Source organism: Gossypium raimondii, chromosome 12, assembly GCF_025698545.1.
Source record: "Gossypium raimondii isolate GPD5lz chromosome 12, ASM2569854v1, whole genome shotgun sequence".
In the NCBI taxonomy this organism is placed as follows: domain Eukaryota; kingdom Viridiplantae; phylum Streptophyta; class Magnoliopsida; order Malvales; family Malvaceae; genus Gossypium; species Gossypium raimondii.
In genome coordinates this window covers 56,061,031-56,068,436 of record NC_068576.1, presented here as the reverse complement: position 1 = coordinate 56,068,436, position 7,406 = coordinate 56,061,031, and the positions used below count along the sequence as shown (strand labels likewise).

Genomic DNA, 7,406 nt, shown 5'->3' with positions numbered 1-7,406 from the left:
TATAAACTTTAAAAGCTTTTCTTCTTCATTCGAAACCAAAAATCAAAACGAAAATTTAAAATTTTAATTACTTTTTATAATTAAAAAGTAATTAAAATTTTAAAAATAGGATGATTTTGTATGCAAATAAATGTTAACTAAAAAAAGTTGGCAAAAACATAGGTACACACAGCGAAGAAACCTCTGGCAAACTGCGGGCCTACTTTGTAGCCCGTAAGCCATAAGAATCCTGCAGAATATATATAAAACGACACCGCTTATTTCACTACTGACGAGGAAAAAATAAATTGGCACTGTAGGGCCCAACCGGGTTCGAACCGGTGACCTCTTGATCTGCAGTCAAATGCTCTACCACTGAGCTATGGACCCAAGTTGGTATACGAGTTAAAAATAACTTATATAAAGGAAATGTTAAGCACACTTGACACATGATATATATTTTTTATGTTTTTTGGTCTCTCTCAAACTTGTTTCTTTGGTTCATCATCGCTAGGGAATAACAACATAGAAAGCAATAGGTTTTCCAATTTCAAAAAAATAAAGGAAGCTTGTTGCAAGAAAATATAGCAGTATATAATTAATAAGCGTTGTATCAAATATAACAATATATAACTAATAAGTGTTGGGTGCAGTGGTAAGGCACGTTTCAATTTTAACGTTGAAAGTTTCAAACTTGGAAATGACAGAAGATCAGTCATAAATTTCGAACATGAACTATAAAAAAAAAAGAGTAATATATAGTCTAGTACAAATCAACCCCTCCTGTGAAGCTATTAGCTTTGTAGAGTTGTAATAAAGAACATAATTATTTTTGGATCCAAGATATATATTCAAGGGTAATTCTCCCTTCGAGGGTTCTCTTTTTTCTCCGTCGTTTTCTTTATTAAGCTCAAATACTATACTTTCTTCATAATATCCATTTTTTTATTGACATAAGCATCAGAAATCGTCTAAAATATAAATTCTAATAAAGTAAGTACTCTTTAAACTCACGTTTATCTTGTATATACCCGAACGTATTCACGTTTATCTTTAATAATATATTTACAAATAAATATAATAACTAATTGTTGAATTTCTTCATACATGTGAGCTTTTGAGACAAAACTGACGATGAATTTGGATATATTCACGCGTGCATCATCCCTCCTAATTTGCATTGTATTATTTTAAAATATTATCACCTTCAAAGTTGAAAATAAAAATATTTAAAAGAAAAACAGGATATGGATTCTATAAACCAATCTTAATTAAATAAAAAATATTTTTAAAATCTGTCAACAATGTGCTTTTCTTTTCTTTTTTCTTTTTAAAAATTGCACTAATATAAGCAAGAGCATAACAAAATCATGGGTTTTTAATTAGTTGGGTAAAATATTGCGGCCTAACTCACAGCCTGCTATTCGGTCCAAGCTAGCAGACGCTGGATCTTGGTTTGTCGTTTTCCAAAGGGACAATATAAATTTTAACCCCTGAACTTAACAGTTAGTTCACTTTAGTATTTATATATATATATATTTGTTCACTTTAATACCTGAATTTGGCAACTAGATTTATTTTGGTCTCTAAAATTTAGTTTTGTCGAGATTTAATGACGTGACTAGTATTCTTGAAACATGATTGGATTGGTCGGTTGATTCGAGATTTGATCAGTATACTAATCCAAACAAAAGGCTAAACCAATTGAATAAGAAACTGCTTGAAATCGATAAAAATAAAAAAAAAATGAGACAAAAACCAATTGTTGAACTAGTTTAGTAAATTATTTATTTTTATATTATTATGAATATTTATTAATTTATTTATTGTTGGTTTAACTATTAAACCGATCAAACCAATTGAATCGCAGAACCAATGGTTTGATTAGTTCAACCATTGGTCTAGTTACTAGAATACTGTATAAAATACTTTAAGATTGTGCCATGTCATCACTAGAACATATATATATATATATATTAATTTTCAAGCGATGATGCGGCATAATATCAAAGTACCACATCATCGAACTTTTATATTTTCAAATCCAAGACCAAAACATATTTAGTTGCTAAAGTGAATAAACAAATCTAAATATCAAAATAAACCTAATTACTAAATTTAAGGGCCAAATATTATATTATCCTTTTTTCTAAAATAGAAATGTGATTTGCATGTATATATGCGCCATATATAATTTAATTCAATAAAACATGGGGCTTTCCTGCCTCGGCTGCCTAAAAGAATTCGTGTTGCCTACCATGATTTGATTAATAAATTATTCGGTTTTAAATTGATATTAAGCAATCTAAATTTTATTCTCATCAAAATATTCTCATAGTTAATACTATAATTTGTATTGTTTTGATATAAATTTTTTATATTTAAAAATGTAAAGAAAAATCCTTATAAGTTATTCAATTCAATTAATAATATTAAATATTAAATATTTGAATGTATATATTTTTATTAAGTATAAATTAGACAATATATATAAATATTTAAAAATACAATAAATCAAAAATAGTAAATTGAAGTACATTAGTATTGATAAGTAATGGTATCAAATAGTGGTAAGCTAGAAAAATAATTTTAGGGACGGAAATTAAATTATATATATTTACAATAGTAAAAATGTAATTTCATCATTTTAATAGCCTATATTTTTATAATTTTTAAAGGGTTAAATAAAATTTTTATCATTTTTAGACGACCAAAATGTAAATTTATCATTATTAATTTAAAATTTTATAAATTATAAAAAATAAATTAAAATTTACTATTTTACTCCTACTATCCTAGATTCCTAGTGTTGTTATTTAGAGGAGTCTATGAATTTAATTGAAGTTTTTGCGTATATAACAATATAAAATTGAAAATTCGTTTCATCATTTAAAATATATTTTTATATTTTATTTTTTAACAATAAAATTCAAGAATAAAGCTACTAGCTTCCTTTTGGTCACTATTTTATTGCAACTTGTGGCCTATACTCTTTTTTTTTTTTTATTCTTTTGGTTTTAAATACTGGCCATCCACTGAATTACATTTATCAACATTTGTTAATCTCACAATTTTCATAACTATTTAATTAGAAATGCATGCATGAACCCTACTACACCTTTTTTGTTTTTTATTTTTTAGTATAAGAAATTTTATACCCAAAACAGTAAGAATTTGGCTTGATTTAACTTTAATTTAAAAATAATAATTTAAATACTTAATGTGATTATTAAATATGAGAATAACAGAGAAAAGAGCTCATGCTAACACCCTTTTGAGGATTTCGTTTTAATATGACTTTGTACTCTTGTGATTATATATAATATTTGCACTTACAAGAATCTCATAATTAAGATGTTTTAATATTATTGTTTTTTTATAATATAACTTTCTACTCTTTGTGCTTATAAATTATCTTTATATGAGTTAGGCACTGGGCAATAATTTCCTTCCCATTTGCATATATTTTGCCTTTTTGATATTTGGAGGATAAGTAGTACAACTTATTATGGGTTGGGTCATCTTGTTCGAAGGTTCATTGAAAAAGTAAACGGATTTGAACAAAAATATAAACTTCGAAAAATGAGTTTGGTTAAAAAAGAGACCCATTTAGAGTTTTGGATAAGTTTTTTTGCCCAGACTCGGCTCGGCCCAACCTGAATTTGTAAAAAAAAAAAAAGAAAGAAAAGAATTTGATGCTTTTTGCTGTTGTTTGCACTATTTTTGCTGCTATATTGTCACTACTTAGGTGTCGTTTCGCTATTATATTACTACTATTTTATTGTTATTATTTGGATACTGTATAACCCTTATTTTATTATTAATTTCCTACTATTTTACTGGTATTTGGTTGCTAAGTTACACTTATCTTAATGTTATTTAAGTATAAATAATTTTTTAATTTATTTTTAATTTGTTGAGAAACATTTATTTTAATATTTTTAGTGTATTTGATATATTATATTTTAAAGTTTATTTTTATATAAAAAGAAATACGGGTGGGTCGGGCTGAATTTGAGCAATTTTTTAGACCCATTTTTTGGTCGGACCTAGAAAATGGAACTAATTTTTTATTGAAGCCTGACCAAACCCAACCTGACCTAATCCATGATCTCCTCTACTCAGTAATTATACATTTATTTAAATTTAAATGCTAGAAATTAATATAAATTAATACATTTAAATCATGAATGGAGATACATGTTCTAGAAAACTTCACAAATAATGTTAAAAGGATAGACATTTTTAAAGGTATACTAAAAGATTAAGAACAAGTATTAAAAAGGATTTCACGTGGCAATTTGTGAAATAATTTTTTTAATTAGCAATGACTCAATGTATCAAATACCAGTACTACATCTAAAAATAGATTAGAATGTTACTTAATTTGATATATGAACTTAGATTTCGTTAAGATATGGTGGCAGTGACATCCTATATTGTGCCATAATCTTTTAAAATTTTAAGAGATAATATACTATAATCTCATAATATTGCATCATCACCAAGGGCGAAGCAAGAAATTTTGTTTGAGGAGGAGGCAAAGTTAAAAGTTTTGTATAAAAAATGCTTAAATTAGATTATTAAATTTTCACAAAATGTTAAAAAAGCCTAAATTGAATCTTTCAATTTTGGGAAAGGGCTAAAAAGTAATTTTTTATTTATCCAGTTGGTCTCCTACCTGCCCCTTTGGCTACACCCTTGGTCATTACACCTTAGTGGAATACATATTAAAGGATCAAATTGGAAAAAAGATTACCGAAATTCGAGACTAATATGGACAGAAGAATTTTAGAAACCAAATTGAAAAATGTTACTAACTTCAGGGACTATTGTTGCTTTATCCCTAGATTATTTTTAAGAACTAAAAAAATAGCAAGCATTAAGCTTTAATTCGAGGGGTTAAGCTTCGGAGAAATTGACGGGGAGTTGAATTATAGAAAAAGTCCCGACGTGGAGAAAAGCAATTGGTCACAGAAAGCAGAGGAAAGTACGGGCGGCGTACCGTGTTTTTGTGTGTGCGTGTGTTTTTTTACAGTAACTTTTAAGCCGAAAAAGTCACCTAACATATCAGGCTGGTCGACGAAAACCTTCTTACCTTATTTTTTAATTTTAAGGTTTAATGATAAATTCAGTCATTAATGTTTACCTATTTTATCAAAATGGTTTTAATTATATTTTTATCCTTTTTTGGTCATCAACCTTTTTTAATTATTTTTAACAGATTTGATAAAAGTACTGTTAAAAAATTAATAGATTTGATGAATATATTGAATGTGTGCATTCGTTTTGAAACTTTTTTAGATAATTATGTAAAAAAAGAATAAAGGTTGATAGCCAAAAATTTTAAAAATACAATTAGGACCATTTTGATAAAATATGTAAATATTAGTGGCCAAATTTATTATTAAATCTAATTTTAAGGTAAACTATACTAATCACCCATTTTAACACTCAATTATAAAATTTAATAAAATAATCACTTAATTATTATTTTTCACTAGCATTTAAATGACCAATGAAAATAGGAATTGTCAACTTTAAAATTAGCATAATAATAATTTTAACCTTCAACCTATATATATTATGTTATTTTATTTTTATTTTTTAAATTAATGAATTAATTGAACGAGTGTTGAAGTTTTTTGTGTTAATCAAATATGATAATAACGAAAACAATAACAAAAGCAACTCAATTGAATCAATGTCGAACAATTCAACCATGAATCTTATGAAATCGATAAATAGTGAAGTAAGGAAGACTGAGTCATCTCAACCTTCAATGTTCAATAAGCAATGAAGAACCAAAGTATCAAGAGAAAAGAATGAGTAAATTAAGGTGAAAATTATGACTTTGGGTTTTTGGGTTTTCCAGTTTTGGTTTTTTTTTCAAATGTAGTTGATAATTTTTTTTTTAGTTTTTTAGTTTTTTAAAACTATAAAAAAAGTATCAAATTATACAATTTGTAAATATTGAGGACTAATTTTTTAGAATCAAGACTAAAGTGACACAATGTATAAATGTTTGAGGCATAAAGTTGTTATTATGTCATTTTTAAAAGTTGAAACGTTATCTTTTCGTTAGTCATTTAGCAACTAGTGATAAAAAAATTTTGAATAGTTAAATAACATTTTTAACTTTTCCTAATTAAGTGATTAAAAAGAAATTTATTAATAGATAAAATATTAACTGTAAATGTAGTAAAATATTAAATAAATTGAGATAGAATAATATTTAGTCTCTAAATTTGATCATTTTTCACATTGGTCATTGAATTTTTTGTCCACATTATTAGTCATGAAACTTGACAGTTTTTTCAGTGATATTTGCGTCATATAATTACTTGAATTTAAAAAAATGTATAATTTATTAATATTTTAAATAAATATTGGTATTTTTATATTTTATATAAATATTTTAAATTTTCCAGGTGATGATGCGGCACAATCCCAAAAAGCCGCATCATACCTGTCGAAACCATTTTTTTGAAAAAAAATAAAAATTTTAGGTTGTTGACTTTAAAAAATGAAAATAAAAATTGGGAGTCGCCACCAATCTTTTATTAAGATGTGTTTGGGTCACCTAAAAATGACTTTGGTCTACAAATTTTAGAAAAACGGGTCCGGGAGTCGGTTACGTATGAGGAAGGATTAGCACCCTCATTACGCCCAAAAATTGGTACCTAGTTAATTAATTAATTAATGTCTTAATGTCGAAAATTTGAAAATCGTAATCCTTAGCAAAAACTTAAAAACGTTACGTATTAAGACCCTTAGCATTTCAGAGAAATAAAATACCACACCCAATACGTTAGGGCACGACATTCTAATTTTCCCCAAAAATGAATTAGGGCAAAATACTAGTGCAATAAAAAATGTAAAAAAAATACACATTTATTCAAGATTTAAGAAATCGTGGCCCAATACGTTAGGGCACAATTCCGCTAAAATCCCAAACTCAGAATATTTCCTTTATTATTTTTAAAAAATATTCATTTCGAGAAATCAATGCGTCACATCCAATACGTTAGGACACAACGTGTTGAATTCCCAATAATGAGTTCTTATTTTTTTGATTAAAGAGAAATGCTCGATTCTTAGATTTAACGAAGAAAATCGGAACCCAATACGTTAGGGCTTAATTTCCTTGAAAATCCTAAATACAAGCACTATCTCAATTTTGAAAAGTTAGAAATCGAGTAAAAAAAATGATGTAATGTTATATTGAATGCATGTATAAATATTGCAATAACAAATAACAATAATAAATACAACAATTGTATATAAATAAGATAAACAAATAAAGAAATAAAAATTAAAAAAACCAATGATATGCAAAGTATCAAATAAACGAGCAAAGAAAAATATGAAAACATAAATCAACAAACATATAAAAATGAAGAAAAGAAAGTACATAATATATACAT

At 26.3% G+C, this 7,406-nt stretch overlaps 1 non-coding gene across 1 annotated transcript; it reads right to left on the bottom strand.

Annotated features, from left to right (window-relative positions):
* Positions 1-297: 297 nt before the first annotated feature.
* Positions 298-369, bottom strand: TRNAC-GCA (transfer RNA cysteine (anticodon GCA)). Its single transcript has one exon. It is a non-coding gene; the product is annotated as a tRNA-Cys (tRNA).
* Between the last annotated feature and the right edge of the window lie 7,037 nt (positions 370-7,406).